General features: G+C 41.5%; 1 protein-coding gene across 5 annotated transcripts in view; it reads left to right on the forward strand.

Annotated features, from left to right (window-relative positions):
* TENM4 (teneurin transmembrane protein 4) overlaps positions 1–27,327 on the forward strand; it is a 610,330-nt gene that overhangs the window by 190,219 nt on the left and 392,784 nt on the right. For all 5 annotated transcript variants that reach the window (XM_075742510.1, XM_075742514.1, XM_075742513.1 and 2 more), the window contains one exon: positions 8,493–8,589. The gene's annotated coding sequence lies outside the window, so the exon portion shown is untranslated. The remainder of the gene's footprint in view (positions 1–8,492; positions 8,590–27,327) is intronic.

Below are 27,327 nucleotides of genomic sequence, written 5' to 3' on the forward strand. Positions count from 1 at the left end.
ATCACAAATTAAGGAGCAGGTTCAGCAACACATTTCAGGCACAATGTGACCCCAAGCAGTGCAGAACTATCTAACCCAGTCTACCTGTTGGTCCACTCCAGTAGCTACATAATGTTTTAATTTCTGAGAAAACAGCTTCTAAAAATATGTTAAAAGATTATTTATTATCCATTTCATGTACCATTAATTTGTTACAATGGTTATGCTGGGAGCTTTTGCTTTGTACATCTTGTTAATCATTGGTGTCTGGCATTTTTTATGCTTATTCTACTCTTAAGAAATTTGCAAACACAAATGTTTCAGTGGAGTTTTGTGGAGAATGTGTTATCTGTGGCAAGTGGGATAAAAACATTGCAAGGAAGTTGCAATTTTCCTCAAATCAAGCATTTTCAAGCCGGAGTATGTCAAAGTTCAGATGTACAAATAACCTACAAAATGACCAGATAACATGTGTAAGGTGATATGCAGGAGAGTTTATAGTCTATAGGAAATGTGGGCTCCACATAGCTTAGCCCACAATAGCCAGCCTTTATTAGGGTCAAGTTTTCCATCCTTGAGCTCAATAGCTGTGCTCCTGTAAACTTCTCAATGTCAGCTTACCTACCCACTGGCAAAAAAATAGGGGCAGCAATTACCCTTCATTGCAAAGTGTTTGAAGGGGTTTGGATTATAGATCAGCATTGGATAAAGGGAAAGATTACGGCTTCCATTTAACAGCTTTAACGAAAAGTGTATTGATGGTGAGATTACGTTTTATTGTTGGTGGAGTCTATGCTGAAAGACCTGAAGCCGTTACAGGACAACAATTGAGCAACAATTATAGAAACATCTGTTGTGAACTGGGAAACATACTGTGATACTTTTCGAGGCAATACAGAAATCTCTTTCTTCTACAAGGACATTTTTAATATACAGTTGAAATAGGCCAGGAGAAATGTTTTTAGTTATGAAATGAACCCAACAGAAAAAATATTTTTTCCCACAGAAAAAGTAGTAGCTGAAAAAATTATCCAGAAGCCAAAGATGACATTTTTGTTTTCACAGTAGACCAGGAAAATATTTATTTTGGAGATCCCATTGCACAAAAGACGTATTTTAATGCTTCGAATTTAGCGATATGGCTTATGAGCATTTCAAAGCAAATTTTGCGGTAAGCTCTGAAGAAACGTTTTACATGTGCGGGAAAGCTGGCTTTTTAAATTGCTTCTCAAGCCTTGATCAGATGGGTATGTTAATTTTAAAATCTGTGAGTATAGGACCAATTTCACTATGAGAAAGAAGCTGTTGCTTTTTGGTACAGTTGCTTTGCCCACCTGAAATCTTAAATCAATGCATCAAATTCCCACAGCAGAAGCAACTCAATTAATGTTGCTACACTTCAGACAGATGAAAACGCCCAGTTTCTTTGTTTCAGTTGGCCAAAACTGGATATTCTGTTCTCAAGTTCTCGTGGCTTGATAAAATAAGTTTTTCATTGGATTTATTATCGTGGTCAACAATAATGTTTTGAATAGTGTCATTACTGAAATGCTGCTTAGTCTTTGTCACGGTAACATTACAATTGTGGGCTGAAGGAGCACGTACTCATTTGCAGTGTCAAAGCACAGCTTTGGGTGAGACTCATTGGCCATTAACTTATGCAACTAAATATTAGACATCCGAGTGAGTCTAAGTTGATAGCTCTTCAACATCTAATATGTAGATGTCTGAAGTTAGCTGAGATAAACCTGTGATGACCAAAGCATATTCAGGCAATGGAGACTTAGATATAGCACGATTAAAAGTAAAACATGAAAGCCAACTTTTTGCACAAAGCGTATCTGGTGTTCTTGTGAGAACACAGATGAGGAAGAAGAGTTTGGTACACAAAAGGCACAGAGCAGTAATTCTTTGATAAACATTAAAATGTAATTCTGCCAAACCTCAACAGAACACATCACATCCTTTACTTCTGCTTTCCCAGAAATCCAATTTTTCACCTGAAATTATTACACACTGAGAAAATTATCTTAATTCTGAGAAGCCTCCACTGTGTAGCCTTTTCCAACTTGCTCTATAAATGTAGTCCTCCAACTGCTTAAAAATCAGCATCACCCTTCCTAAAAAAAACATAACAGCAGAGATAAAATACTGTGAAATGGCCCCTACGACACAATTGGAACAGATTGGGATGTGCAAAACACTTACTCCACTGGGAGCCATCCTGGTTGATGAGGTTCAAAATTGTCTTGATGTGTGGGCTAAAAAGAAGAGGTGCTTCTGGAAAGAGCAGCTCTCCAGGCTTAACTGCCTCTGCAGTTCCTCCCCCAGGATGGTGCAGCCTGCACTCTCCATCCTCCCTTTAATTGTCCTCCCTTGTTTCCTTTTTATCCCAAAGAGAGGTGGATAACAAGCCTTAACTCTTTCCCAACTGAATCGATGTCTGGGGATGATGGTCCCTCTGGGAAAATCTTGTCACCTGCTATGGGTTGGTTATGAAGGACCTCCTGCTCGAGTTCTAAGCTCTGCCTTCCCCATGTATTTCCCGCCAAGGGCTGATTGTCTGGATGATGATCAAGATGATAATTATAATAATTTGGTTTTTCTGATGACAAGCTGTCAGTATATGGCAATGAAACATCAGGCCAAAGCTAATAAATATTTCTACTTGTGGTGTTGATTCGGTGTGAAAAGAGAGGATGTGCAGGTCTGGAGCATGTTTGTAAAATAGTAGAATCATAGAATCATTTAGGTTGGAAAAGGCCTTTGAGATCATTGAGTCCAACCGTCAACCTAGCACTGCCAAGTCCACCACTAAACCGTGTCTCTAAGCTCCATCTACACATCTTTTAAACACCTCCAGGGATGGGTACTCCACCACTTACCTGGGCAGCCTGTCCCAGTGCCTGACAACCCTTGCAGTGAAGAATTTTTTCCTAAATTTCTAAGCTAAACCTCCCCTGGCACAACTTGAGGCCATTTCCTCTTGTTACTTGGGAGAAGAGACTGACCCCCACCTGGCTACAACCTCCTTTCAGGGAGTTGTAGAGAGCGACAAGGTTGTGGTGGTGGTTGGGCTTCAGTCATTGCAAAGGAATACGCTGCCTTACAGAAAGATATCCTTTGACACTGCTGAACCCAACAAGACTCTTTTCTACTTTCATTTGCTGCCTTTTGGAACATGCCTATGATCTCTGAATACATCAGCCATCCCTCTGCATTCTCCACAGGGGAACAAAATAATGAGAGGTTGTCCTGTGAGCAGGGCTTCGTTTGGGAGGATGATTTTCAGCTCATTTCTGCACACACTGCCTCTGCTTCCAGCTTCACTCCTCTTAGCTTCCGTGTTAGACAGCAAACCCCCAGCCATTACTTACAGCACAGGGTGATAATGGAAAAAGAGATGGAGAGAAATGTGCAGCACAGAGGCAACCAGAAGCAGCAGTGACCAGTTTATGTATATATGTAATTATTTAATCGTGGTCGTGAGAAGTGCCTCCAACTCATCAGTCTGTCCCTGTTCAGCCACGGCGCTCTGAGGGAACACTTGACTTCAGGCACATATTGAAGCTCTGCTGACTTCAGTGAGGCTTAAGCACATGCTTAACGGTAAATGTCTGCTAAAAGCATTATTTGGGGATGGAGTGGACTACAGAATATGTCTAACTGCTTTGCAGGATCCTCTAGCGCCAATGCAACAGGCCTAGTGATGGGGACTAACCCTTTCCAGAAATGCGTAGTTAGTCTGTACATCCTTGGTGAGGGCACGTCCACGACCTCCTTCCCTCAGCCTCCCAGCAGCAGCCAGGCTATCTACAGCCATTTCATGTTCTGTTGAGGATGGCACTAATTACTGCCATCTCCGGGGGTGTTTTCTTGTAAAGTGGACACTGTCATTAGGAATTCTACTGGTACCACGGTAATTCAGGGACATCAGGGACATCACACCTACTGTGAGTTAACCAAGGATGGACCAAAGCAGCAGGCTAGCCAGGAAAAGCTCTACTATTTCCAGTGCCGAACACTGCTTAGACCCCTCCCCCCCAACTGCTTTTTGAATATATGATACATTTGGAAATAACATATTCAAAAAGCCCCCAAGCAAGCAAACCCCAAAACAATCCAACCATCAAAAGTCTGGATTAAAGAGCACAGGTGGCAAGAAATTGTTCTCTCTTTGTGTGTGGTCCCTGATGCAGATGCCTTGTTTTAACAACACTGAGAATGAAAGCATTTTTAATTTTGGATGCTCTTTAGGGTACAATGTAATACATCAAAATAAATCATTGCATCGTACGCCTGTTACAAATGAAAGCTGATGCACCAAATGTCAAGGTTGCTCACTTTGATTATTCAGTGAATATCACCAATTTTACTAACAGTGTTGAGGAGAGAAATGGTAGTGAAGGGGGAAATGTTGACTTGATACAAAGATATAATTATATATGTAAAGATCCAATAAGTTTGCATAGATTTAGAGATATATATAAAGACTCAATAAGTTTGTATAGATTTAGAGATGATATTGTTTCAAGCAAGGAGAAATCTGTGCTTTAGTAGAGAAACTGTATATCATTTTCCCCTCTATTTTCACTTAGTAAATGAATTCAATAATCATCATATTTGAAAAGGCATTCATTTCAACTGCTGTGGAAAAAACTTCTGATCAAATCAGGAGCATTAGCTTCAAGGCCACCCTTCTCCCTATGAGACAGGAAGTATCTGTGTGATAAATTAACTATGGGTGAATGCTAAGTCTTTAATGAGAAAAAACCATGCTCTGTTGAATTCAGCCTTTCATGTGAAAGCTGTTTGGGACTTTACTGAAAAGAATGTGTTAATCAAGAGAAAAGCGTAATTACTGTCTTGTCAACAGACACAAATGGGAAAGCCTGGTGAAAATGAGGTTGAAATTAACTCCAAAAAACACACAAAAAAAGAGTTTTTCTTTAAGGTTTTCGGGGAACTTGCTTTACACTGCACAGTGATTTATGACAATTGGAATCTCACTATTTCTGCAATTAATATTGCTGGATGCTTCCTATTCAGGGCAATGTTAATCATAATAACGCAAATGGGAGTATTATTGTAGCTGTGCCTCAGAGTTCATATTTCATATTGAGCCAAAGGTTCAATATTCAGCATCCTTCTCAATGGAGCATTCACATTGTATGGATAGATGAATGTGCACCAAAGGTAAAATAACTGACTTAATATAAACCAGAATAGTATGTCTGGCACATAGCTTCCCATTTTCCCATTTTGCTGTAAGGTCCTGATTGTTCAGGCTTTTTAAACCAATAATAAACTATTGCAATGCACTGCTAATTACACCACACTGAAGTTGTGTGTAGTATAAATTGCACCAGCGATGGACTCAGATTAAGTTTCTTATGCTTATTTTTAGCAAGTCAAAGGCAATTCATTTCCAACTAGGCCGTGTTTAAAAGTTTAGAGTGGAAAAAAAAGGTGTAATTATTTCTTAATATGAGGAGAATATTGGTGACAAACATTTTGTCCTACATGTCTTTTGGCACTAAATATATTAATGAGAAAGGCAGAAGCAAGAACACATATCAGTTTTGACGTGTTTAAAAAATATAATGAGCGTTTATAAATTTTGCTCCTGCAAATATTTTCTAAATTGTCTTCTTCATGTTTTTACCTCCCTCTGTGCTCCTTTAGATCATTTCTTAGCTCATGATTAGGTTCTTTATGACTGCTGATGCTCCTGGAAATATTTGGTCCTTTTCCTTTCTCTTTCCTTTAGTTTTCTTTTTCTTTTTCTTTTTTTTTTTTTTTTTTCCTCCATGAGTTTTGATTGGTGAGGAGGATGGGAGGGAAGAGAATATAACTGCAATTTTTTAAATCCTGATGATTTTTATTGAAAAATACATGAAGTTTCTGAGAATATTTCAGAGCTGATTCAGAAAAATCAATTAATATTTCAGAAAACAGCACATGTAAAGTAAGTTCATACTACAAATGCCTTTCCTAAACCTTCTTTTCTGTAGCAGAAAGGTGCTTTTTCTTTTCATCCAAAAGGAACGTAACTATCACATGAAAACTGTTTATCAGGAGGTGACAGTGGAGGAAGTTGTTCCTGTGGACAGGGTGAGACCCTACTTTGTGGGGAACAGAAAAGTGCAATTATAGAGCGGTGACTGGAGCTGAGATGTCCATCACATGGCATTGTTATCCTCTTGATGGGAAAGGAGAGATGTCCTTAAGTGGAGAACACATTTTAAACTTTGCAGATCTGGGTTCAAATCCAGTACAAACTTCCTGTATAACGTCAAGGAAAGCAATTTGGTCCAGGTCTTCAGAAATACCTCCACAGCCAGCTGAGTGAGAAGGAGGTACCCAAATACCTTTCAGGGCCAGATCCAACCAATATTACTGTATGTCACATTCTGTATCCTGTGGTCTGCATTAAGCAGCTATGTGCTCTGGGTACCTGATGTTCACTTTTTCTGGCATCGCTTCACATCTAGTTGGGTTCAGTCTTTTGAAGTGGCATTCAGATCGTCATATAGATACGTATATACAGACATATAAACATAGATTGGTTTTATTTTTTTTTAAAAAGAAGAGATGAAGTCACTTTGATGGTGCATTTGATGGGTCATCCCAGAGATACACAGACAGGCACAGCACAGTAACTTCCAGATGAGAGGTGCAAATGCAAAAGCAATCGTAACCTCTCAATCTGTAACCGTGACTGCTAAAGAAGCTGAGCCGACCACCTCCTTATTCTCTCTGTGCTGGAGCTTATTCACAAAAGTGGGAGTAATAGCACTTCCCTACCTTGACAAGTACTTTAAAAATATATATATTAAAAATTAGGGGAAGTATAGGTATTATGGCGGTAGGGGACCATAAATGTACCAGAGTCCTGAGAGAGGAGAATGAACGATTAATTCTCAACTACTCCTCATTTCCAGATCTCCCAGAAAAGCATTCTGGTGAGCAATGGCCTCTTCAGCTTTTGTTTTCCTTCTCGTTGAAGTGAACACCAGTGAGAGAGGAGACTCGCTAAATTAATTCAGATTGGCTTAGATAAGGACCCTGTGATGTTGATTAAAAACCATCCACAGAGCCATTAGCAAAGTGAGATAATAAATGAAGATGCGTTGAATTGCATGAGTTTTCGTGTGGGGGAACATCAGGGAGCAGTCTTGAGTCCAGTCTTCTTTAAACATCTTCATTCATTAGCCAAAAGACAGGAAAAGAGTACATGTTAATTAAAATCACAGATGATCCAAATTGGGAAGCACTGCATAAATCAGTGAAGATAGAGAGATTAGAAACCTTAGGCAGGAAATGACAAAATCAGATGCAGCTTCAAAAAATGCATGTGGGGCAGAAATAATCTGCACGAGGACACAATCAGCAGAAAAGAGGGCTGTTCAAGAAGCAGAATTAGTGGGAGGAAGCCAAGTGGACCATGGAGTAAAGGGCAAGGTAGCAGTGCAGTTATTTAAAGGTGACCTTTGTACCTTTTCACTGGATAGCTTGGATTCAAAATTAATTTCCAATTGGCAAGATTAAAAGGTCAGTGTAGCTTTGGACCATATATGCAGAAACAGGTTGCCAAGGAAAGACGTGGAAGCCCACCTCTATGATAGCCTGCTACCACTTCATTCAGACTTAATTTTTTTTTTTTTTTCAATTCTGCAAGACCCTGTGCACTAGAGTGTATGTAAATTAGATGCATATCAAGCAAAATGGGCAGCCTGGGAGAGTTGCTGGCTTTGGCAAATATGGCTTTCAACAAAAGGAGGTTGTTTCTCCACCTCCACGGTCCCTGTGGGACTTTGTTTCCCTAAGAGAAGGAAAGGAGCTAAGAGAAGGGGCTCGAGTCTAATCAGGTAATGAGAGGTGTAAAAGAAGAGGAGCCCCAGTGCTGTGCTATACTTTCGTTGAACGTCCTGCTTGTGGTGTGACAGGTTTGATGCACATGCATCGTTACTTTTAAACTGAGGCTGTTCAATATCACAAGCAACCCAGATAAGACAAAATTTTCTGATGTGAGTGGAAACAGCAAGCATCTGTGTAAGATCTTAGTCATTTCACTCTAAGAAAGGTAGAAGTTTTAAGAAAGGAAATATTTGGGATAACCACATAAATAAAAAGTTCTTTCACCTTCTGGGGACTGTAAAATCACACAACAGCTACCATGTTAATCAGAAACCCTTGAAAATACAACAGAGGAACTGGTAAAATACCCTTTTGGCAAAGGGATGGATGTTTGCACAGGTAGCCAAGGACAGGCATTTAATTCTAAGTCCTGTACAGAAAGCCTTAGTTTGTATTTAACAAATACATTTCTTTCCCTCAGCATACCCTAATAGAGTGCTGATGTGACATTACTCTAGGAACCATGTATGCATAGATGACTGTTTTATGTGCCCTATCTAACTCTTAGCAGATGGTTTTAATTCGTTTAGGATAGCAAATAAGTTAAAAAACACTAAACGGAACACTATTTTTTTGTCTGTATCTTTTTACAGGTAGACTGAGAATAACACATGTCCAGGTTAAAACTGTATCCTACAGGAAGTATTTGATGGATTATTCCTAGGTATTTCTAACACGTAAATACAAAAAGTGAGTATGAATTCCAGTACATGGGATGTTTTAATTATGTTTTGTTATTTAAAATCAAATTATGTTAGTTTTAATGTTTGTTGTGCAGTTCTCTCTCATTGGAGCTGTGAGGAATTTCACTTATTTATTTAGAACATGTCTATTATTGATTTGTGTTTATTTTTATTATCCAACAATGATGATTTGCTTTATAGTCCCAGTCAAGAACTCATTTTTACTGTGCCAGGCACTCTAGAAACATGGACATTGTCTGTATGAAATGACTCAGATCTAAGTACAAATCAAGAAGCTATGGATAGTGACACAGATGGAGACCCATGGATGAAATAAGAAAGTGCTGGTCAGCATGACAGGCAATGCTAATAGCGCATCTGCAGCTTAGCCCTTTTCAGTGCTTTCTAGATATTATTGCAGAGAAAGAAAGAGAATAAAAATATTATTTTATAGATTTTTATGGGGAGCAGCATGGAAGAAAATAGCACTCATTTCAAAATCCAGCACATGGACTATGGAAAATGGTTGTGTGGGTTGATTGGGTGCAGACAGTCTGGTTTTGATACAAATAAGGAAGGGAAATCAATACTATATCTGGGAAAATCGCCTTTGCATACAGGGTATATCATCAGGGCAAATTTACATCTGTGAAAAATCAGAGAAAGGGATTCTGCAGTAATTAAGATGTTCAACAATAAAAGGCTGAGATAAGAGATTTACCTGGATGGGTAGATAGAGAGGAAAGTATGTTACACAGAACAGATCTGCAACACTTCCATGTAACTGGGAAGTGGCATCTGGAAAAGGAGTGTGAGTTGAAGCTAATATCAAAGTTATGGGCATGTGACAGGATGGTGGCAATGTCCATACTGACAGAGAAGGAAGGTTGCTTGGAGAGCATTGCTGGGACTCCTCAAATGGAAAGCAAGCAAAGTTGAGACTGTTGAGTACACAGAAAAAGACAAGAAGAGGGTAGAGAAGTAGAATCATGAATCAAAGAATCACAGAATTGGCAGGGACCTTTGGAGCTCATCTAATCCAACCACCTGCTCAAAGCAGGTTTTCCTAGAGAAGGTTGCTCAGGACTTTGCCCAGTTGGGTGTTTAATATCTTGAAGAGTGAGGATGCCACAACCTCTCCGGGCAACCTGTTCCAGTGTTTGACCACTCGCAATGCAAATAAGGTTTTACTAATGTTCAAATGGAATTTCCCATATTTCGGTTTGTGCCCATTGCCTCTTGTCCTGTCACTATGTACAACTGAGAAACGTCTGTCTCCATCTTCTTTAACCCACCCATCAGGTTTTATGCACATTAATAAAAACCCCAGCTCTCTCATCCTCTTCTCATATTAGAGATTCTCCAGTGCCTTAAAAATCATGATAGCCCTTCACGCAACTTGCTCCAGTCTGTCCATGTCTCTCTTGTACTGGGCAGCCCAGAAAGGGACCCAGCACCTGGATATGTCCCACCAGGGCTGAGCAAAGGGGAATAATCATCTCCCTCAACCTGCTGGCAATGCTCTGCCTAATGTAGCCCAGGAAACTGTTGACCTTCTTTGCCTCAAGAGCACATTGCTGGCTCACGGTCAGCTTGGTGTCTACCAGGACCCATACCAGGCCCTTTTCTGCCAAGCTGCTTTCCAGACAGTTGTCTTCAGCCTGGTGGTGCCTGGGGTTATTCCTTCCCAAGGGCAGGATTTGGCATTTTCATTGCTGAATTTTGGGAGGTTTCTGTGGGCTCATTTCTCCAGCCTGTCCAGATCCCTCTGAATAGCAGTGCAGCCCTCTGGTGTATGAGCCACTCCTTCCAGTTTTGTATCGCCTGGAAACTTTCTGAAGGTGCACTCTGCCTCATCCAGGTCATTAATGAAAGGCTTAATAGTAACCTAGTATCAACCCCTGGGGTACCTCACCAGTGACTGGCCTCTGGCTGGACTTTGTGCCACTGATACTTTGAGCCTGGAAGTTCAGGCAGTTTTCAGTCAACCTCACTGTCCATTTATCTAGGCCGTATTTCTTCAGTTTATCAATAAGGATGTTATGGGAGACTGTCAATGCATTAATAAAGTCAAGATAAGCAACATTTACTGCTTACCCTTCATCCACTGAGCCACTCACCTCCCTGCAGACACTGATCAGAATAGTTAAGCATTTCTCCTTCATAAATCCATGCTGACTACTCCCAATCAACTTCTTGTCCTTCATATATTTAGAAATTATTTCCAGGATTATTTGCTCTATCACCTTCCCAGGGATCAAGGCTGACTGGCCTATAGTTCCCTGAATCCTCCTTTTTGCACTGCCTGAAGATAGGAGTGATGTTTGCGTTCTTCCAGTCCTCAATTGCTACGGGCTTTCAAAGATAATTGAGAATGGCCTCACAAGGACATAATCCATCTGTCCTAGCACTCATGGGTATATTTGATCAGGTCCCATGGAGTCACGCATATCCAGTTTGTTCCCTAACCTGATCCTCCTCCACCAACAATACGTCTTCATTGCTCCAGACTTAGCCACCTGGGATTGCTGAGGGCAAGTCTTACCAGATCAGACCCTTCACCAGCTTCATTGCACTTCTTTGGACACACTCCAGCACCTCAATGTTCTTCTTGTAGTGAGGGACCTAAAACTGAACACAGCACTCAAGGTGCAGCCTCACCAGTGCTGAGTACAGGGGGACGATCACTGCCCTGGTCCTGCTGGCCACAGTTTCTGATACAAGCTAGGATGCTGTTGGCCTTCTTGGCCACCTGGGCACACTGCTGGCTCATATTCAGCTGGCTGTTGACCATCACCCCCAGGTCCTTTTCCTTTGGGCAGCTTTCCAGCCACTCTGCCCCAAGCCTGTAGCGTTGCCTGGGGTTGTTGTGACCCAAGTACAGGACCCGGCACCGAGCCTTGTTGAAACTCATACAGTGGCCTTGACCCATCAATCCAGCCTGTCCAGATCCCTCTGTAGAGCCTTCCTGCCCTCAGGCAGATCAACACTGCTGCCCAATTTGGTGTCATCTGCAAACTTATTGAGGGTGCACTCAATCCCCTCATCCAGATCATTGACAAAGATATTAAAGAGAACTGGCCCCAGTACTGAGCCCTGGGGAACACCACTTGTGACCAGAGATTTAACTCCATTCACCACAACTCTTTGGGCCTGGCCATCCAGCCAGTTTTTTACCCAGTGAAGAGTAGAATAGATTTTTAGCTAGTAGTGAGAGAAGAGAAAGGAATAAAAGCATTCGGAGTTGGAAGAAGGAATAATGCAGATTTATCAAAGGGGAAAAAGACAAACAAGATAACCTGGAGAGGAACTGAGGTAGCCAAAGTAGGACAAAACATCAGAAATGAGAGACTGAAGAGTTGACTGTTTCAGGCAGCTGACAAAATAGGGACAAAATGTATGAAAAGCAAGTTCTTAAGATCTGGCAAAGGAGATTGAGTTATTGGAGATGTTGGCAGGAGTGGTTTCAGTGAGATACAAGACATGGAAGGCACATGGAAAAGGTCTAAAATGGAGCTGGAGGCTGAGGTCTGTAGTGATTGTAAAGAGTGTGCTAGTTTTAGTTGGAGAGGAGAGGAGAGGAGAGGAGAGGAGAGGAGAGGAGAGGAGAGGAGAGGAGAGGAGAGGAGAGGAGAGGAGAGGAGAGGAGAGGAGAGGAGAGGAGAGGAGAGGAGAGGAGAGGAGAGGAGGGGAGGGGAGGGGAGAGGAGAGGAGAGGAGAGGAGAGGAGAGGAGAGGAGAGGAGAGGAGAGGAGAGGAGAGGAGAGGAGAGGAGAGGAGAGGAGAGGAGAGGAGAGGAGAGGAGAGGAGAGGAGAGGAGAGGAGAGGAGAGGAGAGGAGAGGAGAGGAGAGGAGAGGAGAGGAGAGGAGAGGAGAGGAGAGGAGAGGAGAGGAGAGGAGAGGAGAGGAGAGGAGAGGAGAGGAGAGGAGAGGAGAGGAGAGGAGAGGAGAGGAGAGGAGAGGAGAGGAGAGGAGAGGAGAGGAGAGGAGAGGAGAGGAGAGGAGAGGAGAGGAGAGGGGAGGAGAGGAGGATTGTTAACTGGTGTTTTTGGAATTACTGTCTTTAACTGGAAAGTCTGGCAGATTTCTATTTTGAAATGACAAGCAGAGAATGAGAAGATTTGGAGTGGATAGGACAAAATGGGGCAAATGGAAGGGACTAAGAAAAAGATGTTGCATCTCAGATGCAAAGGTAAAGATTAGATAGTCAGAGAAAAGGATTGGAAAGTGACTTATAATGGGAGTCTTGTTATATTAGAAAGTTTTCTCATGAAGGAAACTGGTAAGATTCTGTTCGTAGAAGGAGGTGAACACAGCAGGAACAGGAGCCCACAAGGACAGAGTCAAAATGGTACAAAGTGTTCAGAAATTTCCATTTAGGCTAGAAAGCTAGGGTGGATTTTCAGTGGATAATAGGCAGAACTGAAGAAAAGAATGAATTAGCAGTGAGGAAAGATGATCTGATCAGATTTCCCTGCGAGGTGCTGGGTATGCGGATATTTTGAAAATGGATACTGAGACCTAAATTAAGTCTTCCTGTTCAGGCAGTGGGACAATGTTGGATCACTCTAAAACATCTAGTCCATGCAGCACATGAAGGGCTTGCAGAGAAGTCATTCTCTCTTGCTCTCTCTTTCCTTGTAGACTACTGTCTAGGGCAACTAGACACCTGAATTATGCATGGCCATTGCCCAAAGCTAGATAGGATGATTGTAGGAATTAATGTTCCTAAGCCCTTATTTCTTATCTGTGACGTGGGGTCAAAGTTCCCCTTTGATACTTATCTTCTCTATTTAGATTTTAAGAGCTTTTCACCTGGAAGGTGTGCATACAGCACCTGGCACTCCAGATGAGGGCTGGGGCATCTAAAGGCTCCTGCCATACAAAGAAGCAGGAAATGTTCCCCTCAACCTGGAAAGTCTTGACATGAATGATGAAGGGAGAGAATGAAATGGCTGTTAATGAAAAAATCCTACAAGTATGGTAGGGGCAGTTCTAAAACTCACAGGCCTGAATATAAAGTGATATTTAAATGAAATTGATGCAGAATTATGTTGACTTGCAAGATAGAGTGGAAGTGGTTAGCGAACACCAGTGCTTTAATCACCAGTGCTGTACAGACACTGACATAAATAATGGGAGCCAGTTCCCAAAGCACGATAACTCTGCCTGCAGGTTATGTCCAGGAATTTGTTCTTTACTCTTTGTGGAGGAACCTCTAGCTGCTATAAGGAATTAAATTGTTTTTCTCCATAATAACAACGAACATTATGAATTCATTGGGAACTCAGAACCTGTCTCCTATACATATATATGTAGAGGACATATAAATATGCATATCTAGCCTAGTCAAATGAAATATGCAGTGTGTTGGGGTTTGGGTTGCTTGGAAGTATTAGGGCTGGTGTGAGCTGAAATGTTGTGTCTGTAGCCAGGATTCAAAAAGTTGAGCCTTGAGAAAGATCTCACTGCAAGATAAAGACTATGCATCAAAGAAAAAGAAAAAAAGAAATATAGAGGTGAAAAACTGTCAGAAAAATAAGTGTTTTCAAAGTCAGGGTTTCATGGTAAGTGGTAACAGTATAATGAGGTGACAGCCTACAGCAAACTGAGTGGAGTGAGGAAAAGGAGAGAAAAACTCTAAAATAGAATTCCCCAACTTGCTGGGAGTCACCAAACATGACAAGCTCTGTTTACTAAAAGATGGGTGAGTTCACAGGACATATCTAGATGGCTTTTTACTGAAGGTGAATTCTTATTTATCAAACTAATCTGAAGAAGTTGTTTTGTTTTGTTTTGTTTTTTAAATAAAATTACTACTCAGTTTTTCTTTACTTTGATGAATTTAATAACCTTTTTTGCTGCCAGCAGATCTGATTAGTGACAAAAGGTCAGGGGGTCAATAATAGACCCCAAATCAATTATTTTCTGTAGAATCATGCAAATTTTCCCCAGTTATGTCCAACTGGGCAATGGAGTTAGCCATGCCAGCCGTGTGGCACTCACATCTCCACCTCGAGGGGCCGGTCCACAGCCACCTCCCAGGTTGCTTGGACTGGTTGGTCCAATGCTGTCTGCTGAACGGAGCTGGCAATGGACAATGTGCACAGAGGAGTACCAACAGTACAAAGAATAGAGGGTGTTATTTTACTGTCTTGTTAAAAGGAATAAAATGCCTCAGGGTAGGTAGAGTATTTCTCAGGGTGCTTTTCAGCCAACATCTTTGCTTTGGAGCAGCCAGCATTCATCCAGAAATGGGCTGAATTTCAGCATTGTTGCTCACTTGCACTTTCTTAATGGAAACTGTGGCTCATTGCTGATCAGACTATTTTTACTCAGGTGAGAAAAGATAGCATAAGCTGGCTGGCATGAAGTTCCTCAGCTTGAAAACACTGGCTGTTGTTGGCTTTCATGCCATTCTGCTGCATCCCGTGCACTCTTTTCCTATCTATTCTCTTGTTATTACCCCATAAGGAAACTCCTATTTATTTTCGGATAATTACAATCACTTTATATGAAGTTTTTGTAAATAACCCCCTTTGTCCAGCTAATTAGAAACTGCTAGATAGAGAATGTGTACATCTTTTCAAATTTCCTCAAGTCCCCTAAGTTTTCTTAGCCTTGATCTACCTGTCACAGGATCTACATGGCATATCTTCTCATTTACTCTACAAATCCAAGAAAAGTGTCTTTACCATCTGTATATTTATACAGCATCTAATACATTGGGCTGGTGATGCACTTAAAGCCTCCAGGTGCTACAGCTATAGAGATGTTATATAATAACAGGGAGCTGCTCGTTCTCCCACAAGGCATCTTGTTTCAACCCACAATATAGAGACATTAATTTAAAAGGTTCTATTTAGTCAAATCAATCTGTCATGCAATGTTAATTAAGCATTAATTGATACTTATTTCTCTGAGGCACCAGATCATCATTTTTCTTGAATAACCCCTGTAGTTTGGCTCAAGATACTGGAGGAAGGATGAAACAGGCTCGTCTTTGTGACTACTAGAGGCATTATTTATTTATTCATTTGCTTATTTATTTTTGCTGTCAAGTGCATCAGTCTCCATAATCCTCTTCCCCCCCCCCCCCCCCGCCATTCCCACCCCCCCACCCCCCTTATTTGCCAGAGGAGGAATTGGCAAAACAATAGGAAGGATGTAATTAACAGCTTGGCTGTGGGGTGTGCGGATGGGTGGGCATAGAAACCAGTAAGAAATCAGAAGTTTAATACGAGTTTGTTTGTACGTTGTCAGTCAATCGTTTTCTCCCTGTTTAGATTTGCGACTGAATTGCAGATGTATTTCTTGGACACGTCAGATTTTGTTTTTCTTTTGCTTTGCCACAGAAAGCTATTTTCAGCTTAGGTTTTGTTCCTCCTGTTGTGACACGCAGGAGATATGATCTCACACCCTCAGAAGAACTGATACACAACAGCAATGCCATAACAAAGATCCTGTCATGACACTGTTTGGTAAAAGAGGTAACTCCATAGCAATGGAACTGCCTTTAGCTGCACATATGGAGTATCTCGGAGAAATCTTCCCCTGGGGGGTACATATTGCTCGTCTCCTTGTAGTTTAATAACACACCAAAATATCATAGCATCTTCCTTCTGAAAACCACGTGCTATTTGGCGAGCATTAATGACATCTGTTTAAACACAGCCTGCACCGTGCAGCACCATGTACACATACCACCCACCTCCACCAACAGGCTGATTCGCCCAGACGGTTTACGAGATGCTTTCAGGGTTTCCTTATGTATCTCTGCATGATCTCGCAATGTGCATTATAGCCAGATCGAACAGTGCCACACACGAGGCTGACACAGCCGGTACATCCAAAGTGCTCCAGTCACAGCCTGTGACGCCGGACTGTACAGATGCGGCAGTGGCTGCTGTTGCATCCTCTGTTCCCTCTCCATCGCTGCTTATCTTTCCCCCTTGCCTTGTGCAAGACTCCGTGCGAGCCCTGGCTTGTCACCCACAGCCATGGTACAGACGGACGACTTCACTGTGGGTGCCAGTGGGAGCTACGCATCCAAGGATTTTCATCCCAGTTTGCTTTTGCTCATCCATGTTGGCCGAGGTAAACACGTTTTGTTTGTGGTAAAGCTTTCAAACGCTCTGGCTGTCCCAGGCTAGACTTGTTTTAATTTACAGATTCCAATCAGACGTTGATTGATAGGGTGGGGAGGACAGTGCGAATAAGGAGTAATATTTGCTTTGGGGCATGTAAGCATCGGTTTCCATTCTGCAGAAGAGCACAAAAAAAAAGCTGCTTTTTCATCTAATTTTAACGCTAATTTTCCAACTATGTATGACTCTATCCTTGACTCTGCTGCTGGGGAAGTTTGATTTTTTTGCATGCTTTCTCACTGGGATTAAGAAACCACTGCATATCGTAAGGCAACACAAACAGGAAGGTGAGTAGGGACGTTCATCTTTCATGCAACAGGATGATCCAAAACACGGAAGTATGGAAAGATAAATGAAAGTGAGTTATAGGATCTGTCTTCACCTGGTACAGGAAAGCACTCTTGAGTACTGCTGCTGCAAAACTGTTCAGCTTGTGTTTAGCTCCTGTGAGGAGTCCTATTAAGTCCTAACATGAAGGACAGGCTTAAATAAGGCAGGCAATTTAAAATATACTTCAACAGGTGACATCCTTCCCCTGGCTCCATTTTGTAATAGCGTCGTAGTATCACCAGTGATAATAATGGACAATCATAAATTTGGTAAGGTTTATGTGCCTTTGAAGTGGAGCAGTCACCTTTTTTCACTGTATTGCTACGTTAAGGCTAGTTTAGTTTTCTGCAAGTGATGCCGAGCAGGTATGACTCTTATCTGGTCTAGGCAAAGAAGCAAGTTCTTTATTTTAACACATTTAACCTGTTATCAGGAATGGACAGTCTGACTCAGCTGAAAGTACCATCCTGAACACTTACTATTAGCAGTGTATTAACCTAATGTGGCCTTTTGGGGAGAGATAAGTATATTAGATTTCAATACAGAGATCAGCACCTCTGAATTACAGCTCAGCTCAGAAAAGACAAGTAACAGTACACCGCAGCCTTCACAAAGATCTTCCAAACCTAGCTGAAACAAGAAATACAAGTGTCTGTGAGAACAGCAGTGCAGGTATAGAGAATTTGAAGGCTGGAGAAATGTTTTTTCTGAGATGGACATCTGGCTCAAGGAGGTTTGTTCATCCCTGCATGATGGAAACAATTTGTTTTCTCCAAAGATTGCTAAATAGAAGGTGCTTGTGGGGAGGGGAAGGCGAATGCATGCCTAAGGCATGCACTCACATCTACGGAGCATTCAGTCCTTTTGGGAAAATAAAAATTAGCTTGGCCAGCCTCGTGTGGAATTGGTCCGCTGTTCAAGGCAAAGACACAATTCACCTGCGATCCTCAATTTTCACTGTCTGTGCTGGGGAACTGGAGCTTTTAAATGTAATTACCAGGCACTAAGGAGTCGTTCTTCTGGCAGTCCCATCAAGGATGGAGAGGCTCCCTGAGATGCTTCTTCAACAGGCAAATGCAGAATATTCTGCTTATTTTTGCACAGGATCTTAATTTACCCGTATTAGACCATCTGTAAAAAATTTGCAGCTGTGCTGGGCAGTGCTCAGCCGCAGAATTTGCTCCAAGTGGTGTTCCCAGTTAGAGTCAGCCACACTGCAAAGGATGCTGGCGAAATGTCCTTGCTCTCTGTAAAACATGTGCTCTGCAGTCATAGGTGGTGGCCTTGATGAGGTGAAAGGACTTTTTAGCACTCTTCTACACCCTTGCTTACAAAGGCAGCCATCCATGACCCCGAGAGTCTGAGGATTGAGTTTCAAGCTGTCATTTTTCTGGACAGTGTTTCTGAGTTTCACTTTATTTCCTTAATTCTATTATATTTTTTTTTTTGCATTTCAACGGTGTGACATTTGCCAGGGAAAACATTTGCAGCAATAAATCTCATCAAAATCTCAACCAAAATCTCATCTATTGCTTGACATTAATTTTGATCCTTTCCACCGCAGCTGTCTCCCTGCAGGTTTCATCTTTGTGCTGGGAGACAGGGATTTGCTCATCCTACTCCATTGCTCACAGAGCAGCCTCTGAGTGTTACATGATGGGAGGGCACAGAGGAAATTTTTTTTTGTAGTTAAAGGCAGTGGCATAATTTCCACGTTGTTTCCCCTTGTTTGAACCTCTCTGATCTCTTTAACCAATTCCTTACCTTGTCGATCTGTTAGCACTCTTACCCAACTCTCAGAAGCTCAAAACAGTCTGAAAATAAATCCATGGACAGGTGTACAAGTGGGGCTGTTTTCCCTGTTTGCTGTTTTCCCTGCTTATTTAGAAAGTCTGCAGCAGCCACCTCTGTTCCAAGTGGCTCTTGGAGAGAGGACGTTGTCTTTCTCCCTCCCATTGCACTGGCCAGCTACGGTAAAAGCAAAAAGCACGTGTGCAATGACAAAAACAAAAAGCACATCCACAGTGGCATCGTTTTCTGTTCGGGCAGGAGAATTGTGTAGCTGCAGCACTGAGCTCTCCAGGGAAGACAGCAGGCAGATCTGCTGTTGGAGGTCAAAGAGTTGATGGCATCCTAAAAACAATCCTACTAGGCATTGTTCTGTTAACTTGTTTTGGAAATGAACTCAGTTTGCAAGCCCGTGCAATGAGTATAAAACTGAACATCCTAAAAATGTTAACATTGATATTTGCTGACAATACCTTGGGGCAGCAGACAGGTACCTCTGGGGCACCTCTAAAAGGAGCATTCAGCTCTCTGGGTTGGCACACTGGATTCCTCTTCACCAAAGGATGTAAGCTGGACCTGCCACATGTTGAAAACAAAGCAGTGGAATATCCCCTCCTCCCCTCCCCCTCCCCCCCCCAAAAAAAAAAAGGCAATTTGCTTGTTTCCTTGCTCATTTTTTTAAAGCCCATAGTTACATCCAGGGGGAAAATCAAGGGATACAACTGGGACACGTACTGCTTCGTGATGGCATGACTTGCTGAAGTGATAAAATGCATGACGTTTCTTGACACATGCATATTCTTAGTAGCTGCTGATGAGCCAGGATGAGTGGTAGTGCAAATGTTTGCTAACTTGGGGATAGCTTCTGATACAGAAGGTATGCAGAGCTATCTTTGAAGTCTGCAATAGCCAGGCACATATGTAACTGGGATCAGCAGTGGGTGTTCATTCCCCAAGGATACCTCAAAGAATGCATCAGAAAAACTCACAACCCTAAGGGCAATGCCACTGGAACCCTCTCTGAGACATGGCCATCTTGGAGGTCTGAAGGTCCATATGGATGCAGGGGTTGCAGGAACTCGTGTGTTGGCTGTAGGTTTACAGTACTCAGCAGCAGGATATGCATTTGGAAGGTGACTCTGGGCCCCACTTTGAAAAAGGGTCTTTTTGTTTCCCCTGAGATATTTTTCCATAGTCATGCCAGAGGAACCATAGTGGAAATGTCAAGTTCGTGGCTTTCTGAGACAGCTTGGGCTTTCTGGGAAGACACCTGTGTCTTTTTCTCCTCTTCTTCTTTGGCTATCTCTTTTATTTTTCCAGGCTTACATCCAAACAGCATGAGTGTGTTCTGAATCTTAGGTTAGTTACTCCCTGATGAAAAGAAATGTATTTAGAAAATCATCCAGAGACTCAGATCAAATATCTTAAAAAAAACACTGCACTTCAGCTCACCAAAGCCTGGACCACTTGTGCCTCCTTTACTTTCTTTATGATCTTTACAAGAATTTTCATTAGAAAAGGTAGCTGTTCTTGGACTAATAAAGCTTCTCCTCTCTGTGTCTGTCTGTTAGATGAGGATGCTAATAGCAAAAGAGAGATAATTGTGCTTTAATTGGGTTCTGCTTGTTCAAAGAAGGAGGGGGCAAGGGATGCCTTTTGGTTCCCATGGCCTTCTAGATAAGTTTCCACATAATGCCAATTAAGAGCAAAATAAAGAGTATGCAAAACAGATGACAACTGCTGCTCACCAGGAATCATTCTTTTGTGACTAAAACAATGGGGCCTTCAACCAAGGGTGCGCTTTTTGCTGCTGTAGTTTCCCTTGATATATTATTGCATTTTGCATAAGATTTGCTGCCGAATGGATCAAGCCTGGAAAAGTTTCAGATGAATGCGACAGTGGGAGCCTTCCAATTGTACATGTGTGTGTGAGAGTGTGTGTGTGTGTGTGTGTGTTACACTTGTCAAAAGCAGAAAAGAAAGTCAAATTAAGTTATTTTTTTCCCATACAAGTTATTTTTATTTTGTTTTTATTTCAAAGGGAACTATTGTATACGGGGAGGGGTCAAGGGGTTTTTTTCTTCTCTTTTTCTACATTTTTTTTCTTTCTCCTTGTTTGTTAGTTTTAAGGGTAATTATTCACCAGGGCCTTTTCAACTGTCAAATGCAACAAAAGGTAATCCGGCCTTTTCTCTTCCCTGCCCCCACACCCGCTTTTTCCTCCAACAGAGCAGCCTTTGTTGGGGAGGGTCATCATTTCACAAGGATCCTTCTTCATCCCACAAGTTAGAAACGCTCTTCTACTTTATATCAAGGCGACCTCTCATGAATGTTGGGACACTTGGGATGTTGCAGCTGATGCTCTGCCCTGGGTGATGTTACCCATGGACAATTGCCAGCTTGACAAATTAGGCTCTGATAGATACTCTGAATACTTTCTTTTCCTTCAAGCAGGATGTCTAACTTACTACATGAGCTGGTTATCAATTTATCTACAATACATACCCTGGCATTAATCAGTGTCCCTCTAAAGGGTGGTCCTTAACCACTGGCTTGGGTTCACAACTCCATTTCACTGGATGAGCCCTCTGACTTCCCAAATTACGTTTTCTTTTTTCTTCATGATTTGCAGCTCCTTGCTGTTGAGGAAGTGCATAGTGGAAAGAGCACTGTTCAATGCCAATGCATTTTGTACACAGAATTATGCTACTTATAAACGGATCAATATACGCCAATCTCCAGCTTCATATAAATATTTGCTTAGATGCTAAATTGATCTTGTCCTAGATTTGCCATAATTTAAGTCTATGAAGCTATAATCAAGACTCCTTGATAATAAAAAGAACCCATCAGCAATTATACTCATTCACTTCCCCATATTCAAGGCTATTTCAGCATTTCACTGATAAACTCCTGTTTTCAATCAAATTTGCAGTGTGAAAATCAACATTGCCACACCAGTTAATGATGCTGGAGTGCTTCATGTGTGGCATTGTGAAGTTGTATCAGCGTGGAGACATGAGTGTGATTTCTGAGAGGCTTTCATCTGATATGGAAACTAGATTTTACTAAAAATGTACCTAAAACCTTGTCTCCAAACTCAAATTGAGCATTGCCCTTACAGATTTGAATGTACTTTTAAATTTCTGGAAGTTTCTAACAGTCAAATTTCCTGGAAACAGAAGCACCTAAAGATGTTTCTCTCATGTATTTCTCATCACCATGATCACTTTATGCATTTTTAGTATAGAATTATCTGTCAGTGTATTATATCAGAGTCCCACTGCACTAAATGCTGGAGTATCCATCCCCAAATAGTTTTGTTCTATATATAGGAAATGGACAGAAAAGTGTGTCTGTTAAGGAATCTTATTTCTATTTTGCAAGTGGGGAATGTCATCTGAGGGAGATGTGTACTCTCACAGTGTCATAGAGGAAGCCTTTTAAGGAAATAAATTGAGACATCCCAAGGTTCATTCCAGTCCACATTGCAACACGAAAATTTTGTTTAGAGATTAAGAAAATAATTTTCACAATTAATTTCTTCAAACACTGGCACAGGAGGAAACTCCATTCTTGAGACTTTGAAAACTGGTTTAGGCAAGGCCCTGAGCCACTTGATCTAATTCCCCAATTAACTCCAACTTCAAACCTGGCCCTGCTGTGAGCAGCAGGTTGGACTAGATGGCCTCCAAAGGTTCCCTCCAACCTAAATTACTCTGTGATACTCTGAACTTTGGAAGTTTCCCTCCCTCTCAGCAGATGTGTATGAGCATATACATATAATAAAAACCCAAAGGAAGGCATATCTTAGTAAACAATAATGGGAACAGGTTTGTAGGTAGATGCTGATAAGGACATCAGATGACAAGTGTCGTGGATTATGCTAACTGGAGGAAAGAGCTAAAATCCCTTCACTCTCCCAGTGACTATGTGCTTGACCATAAGACAAAGTTCTGTGTCCGTATGGTTTTTCAAGATTGCAATTACTGTTATTTTGAAGCATGGCATTTTCAAGGTTAACCCATTGTCATGGGTTAGCCCTTGTAGGCAGCTAACCCTTACACAACCGCTCGCTCAGTCCCTCCAGGTGGGATAGAGGAGAGAATTGGAAGGGTAAAACTGCAAAAGCTCAGTGGGTTGAGATAAAACCAGTTTAACAGGCAAAGCAAAAGCCATGTGCACAAGCAAAGTGAAATAAGAAACTCATTCACTACTTCCCATCAGTATGCAGATGTTTAGCCATCCCCATGAAGTCAGGGCTCCATCACACACAGCAGTTTCTTGGAAAGACAAGCATAGCATCGTAGCAGCTACTATGGAGAAATTCAACTCTGACCCAGCCAAAACCAGTACACCCATCACTGGCTAGTTTTATTTTTTCTGAGCTAGACTTGGCTTCATGAGGCATGTCCTAGAATATGAAACATCTATCCTCATCCATAACAGTTTAACCAGCCTGAGAGTGCTTTACAAAGAGATGTGTTAGGTGATCCTCTGAGTCCATCCCAATATCTCAACATGTGTGGTTGCACCCATTATTAAAATGGACCTGTGTTGGGAGTCCTGTACAGCACACACTGAACAAAATCATCCTTTTAAGTGAAGAACCAAATGTGCAAATGAATACTTTAGGTAAGTCAGAATATTACATAAATAATGAACAAATTTGTGATTAAGTCAATAGCCTCAACACTTTAATTCCCATTAAAGATTCCTTGGTATTTTTGTAAGCAAACCAAATAAACTTTGGTTTGATGCCTCAGTTGAAATTCTTTCAAACTCCACTACAGCCTTATAGTTTTTCCTAATTCAGAAAAATATCTGTTCAGGACTTGCTTTTCCTCTCTAAGCTGGCATTAGCATCCTATATGGTTCAGATGCATATTGTATACTGCAGGGTGCACCTGTGCTTACAGCCCTTCTGTCACTGCTTGAGTATTTCACGTTTTCTAAGGAGTCTGAAGCACCCAAAACCATTAGTAAACCAAATGCATCATGCTTCTCTCAAGGAAGGCAAATAAAATTAGACCTATTTTACAGATAAGAAAACTGAGGTCATCTTCCAGCTGATGTCTGAAGTTAAGCACCTATCTATCTCACTGCTGTTAACTGTAAAATGATCTAACCACTGACGGCCCCACAGTGCTGGCTCTTTATCTTCACTTTTGATGCTCTAATGTTCAGCTCCCGCTGCCTCTCGCTCAGTCCCCAGTGGCGGCTCTCACAATATTTCATGCTTAATTGTCAGGAGAGCAGAGGCCCCTGGTAATCATCAAACACGGCGGATGTGCAGCACCTTCCATGTCCATTTAATGCCTGGCTTTGTGCGTAAGCTGAAGGTGACTTTTCTCAGGGTTGTCACCCGAATGTGCTGCAGACAAATGAGCTCCGGACAGAAAAGTAAGAATTGCAGAGGGGTCTGGGAGCATTTGTTTGCTTGGTCTCTGAAAGGCCTTGCAAACTGTTTTGCTGATAATGTGAACAAATTGGTATTTAGGGCCTGGACTCTAAATCAAAGAAAATACATGGAGAAGGACCTAATAAGTAGCACTCATTATCAGATTATCACTGGCTCCAGAGCCTGCGGGGCAGGATCGTATTCTGTTTCCTTTATCAGTCCCAATAGCTGGAGCCAACACTGACGTGGAGTTATCCCTCAGGAATAGTTGCCACCTCCTTATGGCTGATCATAAAAAATAAAAATAACCCCCCCCCCAACCATGTATTTCCATAGGAAAATCAAGTGAAATAATTTTGACTTCAGTTTCTATACCAGCATGCTGAACACAGTGAAGAGATGCTCCTCAGTGGTGAAGAGCCAAATTTTGCACAGCAATTAACAGCTGGGGGTATCGCTGCTGGTGCTGTAGAGACGTGTGTGTGTTGCATCACATCAGCACAGCCGTCGGCCCGTGCGTGCCTGACCCCACTTTCTCTTGCTTGAAGGTCTGCTCCCAAGCAGCCGCACTGGCACCAGAGATTAGAAACTCAGCTGCACAATAGCAGGTGGAGGGCTTTATTCTTTACTGATGCTTAAAAAAAAATAAAATTAAAAAAAAAAAAATCAAAGCAGATCATTTCTGAGTGTTGCTCCCTTCATGGAGAGCACTTGTCAGGGTGAAAAGGTGGAAGTGATAAGAGATTGTCATCCCTTGCACGGAGGGTGGTGTCTTCTTTTGCAGAGCAGCTGCGTAGCCCTTGGGAACTGAGCAAGAGAGGGATGTGTTCAGGAGTAGGGATGGAACGCATAGCAGAGCAGTCCCGCCCAGCAACATTGTCCTCTGTTTCTTTTTTTTAATAGAATTTTTATAACCACTTTTTTCCATAGGAGTTTAATAACCCTTTTCTGATTAGAAGAAACAATGAATTTCCATTTTCACAATACAGTAAAATAATGAATAGAAGAGTTACAGCCTGGAATCACCCCGCTTAATCCTATTTGAGGCAGTATTTATCTCACCTAAAAATCCCTAAGTGTCTATTATAAACTTCAGAAAGAAAAAGACATTTTAAATGGCCTGTTCCTCTCACCTGCAGTGAACATATAAAACAGGGTGGCTAAATTGAGCACAAAAGTGTAACTTTTTTGTCTATTTTCTGTACATATGGAGAGTCTAGAAAATGAGCAAGGGGCAGCTGTCTTGTGAGACGAATTCTATTTCCTATATCCCCTGGGCTTCCTCCAGACATAGACACCTCCAGAGGAGATTCACAGTTCTTAATGAGGAAACCACCCTCAGGAACTTCTGTTCCGTCTGCACCGATTAATGGGGGAAAATCCAGGCCAAACTGTCTTCTTACCTAAACACATCAGCCAGGTTGGGTGAGATGAAGCTGAACCCTACATTGCCCAAAGGCAATGCAGGTGTGAACACCACCTTGGTGTCGTCATAGAATCATTTAGGCTGAAGAAGACCCTCAAGATCATTGAGTCGAACTGTTCAAAACAAAGTTCTCCGCCTTACATGGTGTAGCCCCACAGCCAGCACTGCAAGAATGTTTGCATATTCTTGGTTACCATATGGAAAAATCATTTAAAATTAACCTCAAGGCTTCTTGATGAGTGTTACACGTTGATTGATTGAAAAAACTACAAGTAAGTGATGGCTAATGGGTGTATTAATCATAGCAGGACACACAACTTGAGAACATTAAGATAAAGGCCATATTTCAAATATAGAGAAGGTGAGATCAAAGCTGACTTTTTGTCCTTTCATGCCTGATGGTTTTAAGGGGATGTCATCCAAAGAGTGGAGAACTGGCACAACTCAGCATAGATTATCTTAAAAAGCAGACTAAAAACAAACAAAAAGCAGTAAAAATACCAGAATGTGATGATATGAAAACCCGTGCTTTTCTCAGTATGCTCTTTAAAAATACGGAGTAATTAAACTTGATTTTGAAGTGTTGTATTTCATACATTTCTATGTTCATCCCAGGGAAACACATGATGTGCCAGTGTTAAACTGAATATATTTTTTCAGTTTAATCAAATAATAAAATACTGCCACATCAATCTTTCCAGACTTTAAATAACTTCTGTGGGCTTGTTGAATGCTTACAAGACCCTTCAAAGTTTTGGGACCTGAGGAATTCAGCAGATTTCAAAAAACACTTGGCAATTCATAGAGGTAGAATTTGCCTTGCCTTATTGTTTAGCTCTCTGCAGTGCAGACATCCACATTTTGGCTAGTCACCCTGGCCTTCATCTACAGTCAATGAAGGGAAAGAAACTTCTGCAGAACTCTTTAGATGACATATTTTATATGTATACATTAGGATAAGATGAATTGTACCTGTAAAACACATGTAGATAGCTATAACGTAGACATTTTAATTGGGGGTAGAAAATTTACACCCTTTTCATTATTTGAACTGAGTTCTGATGTTATCATTGTGTCACAAAGATTTGCGGGCTTTGTAGTCTACCTTTCTTATGTTGATTACGTATCTTCTAAACAAAATAAATACAAGTATCCATCTTTGATGTCCACTTACATTGAGAAGTACAGCTTGTGCTTTGTTCTTCATCTCAGCATTGCTCTTTAACCTCACAGGAGGCTCAATACTAATAATCAGTCCAGTGCCCCATAAATTTAAGCCACATTAACTCCTCTTTAAGTTTGTGGTAGTTCAGGTCATTCTTTGCTTCCCGTGGATGAGCTATGGGGAAGGAGAGAGCTTGAGGAGTTGGAGAGTTTGAGGGACTCACATTTTGATGGTCTGAATAAGAAGAGCTGAGAATATTACAGCAAACAACCTATTTCCTGAGGAGGTGGGAGAAAATTTTCCTGAAGAGTTGCCACTTACAAACTATTTTCCTCTCCACAAGATTTAAAAAGGGGCATTTTTAAATAACATAGCACACCTCCTCTTCAGTTGGGAAGTTGAGACGCAGTGTGGGTAAGTGATTTTGAGAAAGCATTTTCCTGAATTGGTGTTGAAGCTGCAGACGGTACTGAAAAAAAGTCTAACTCC

The sequence above is a fragment of the Balearica regulorum genome, chromosome 1 (assembly GCF_011004875.1).
Source record: "Balearica regulorum gibbericeps isolate bBalReg1 chromosome 1, bBalReg1.pri, whole genome shotgun sequence".
Lineage (NCBI taxonomy): Eukaryota > Metazoa > Chordata > Aves > Gruiformes > Gruidae > Balearica > Balearica regulorum.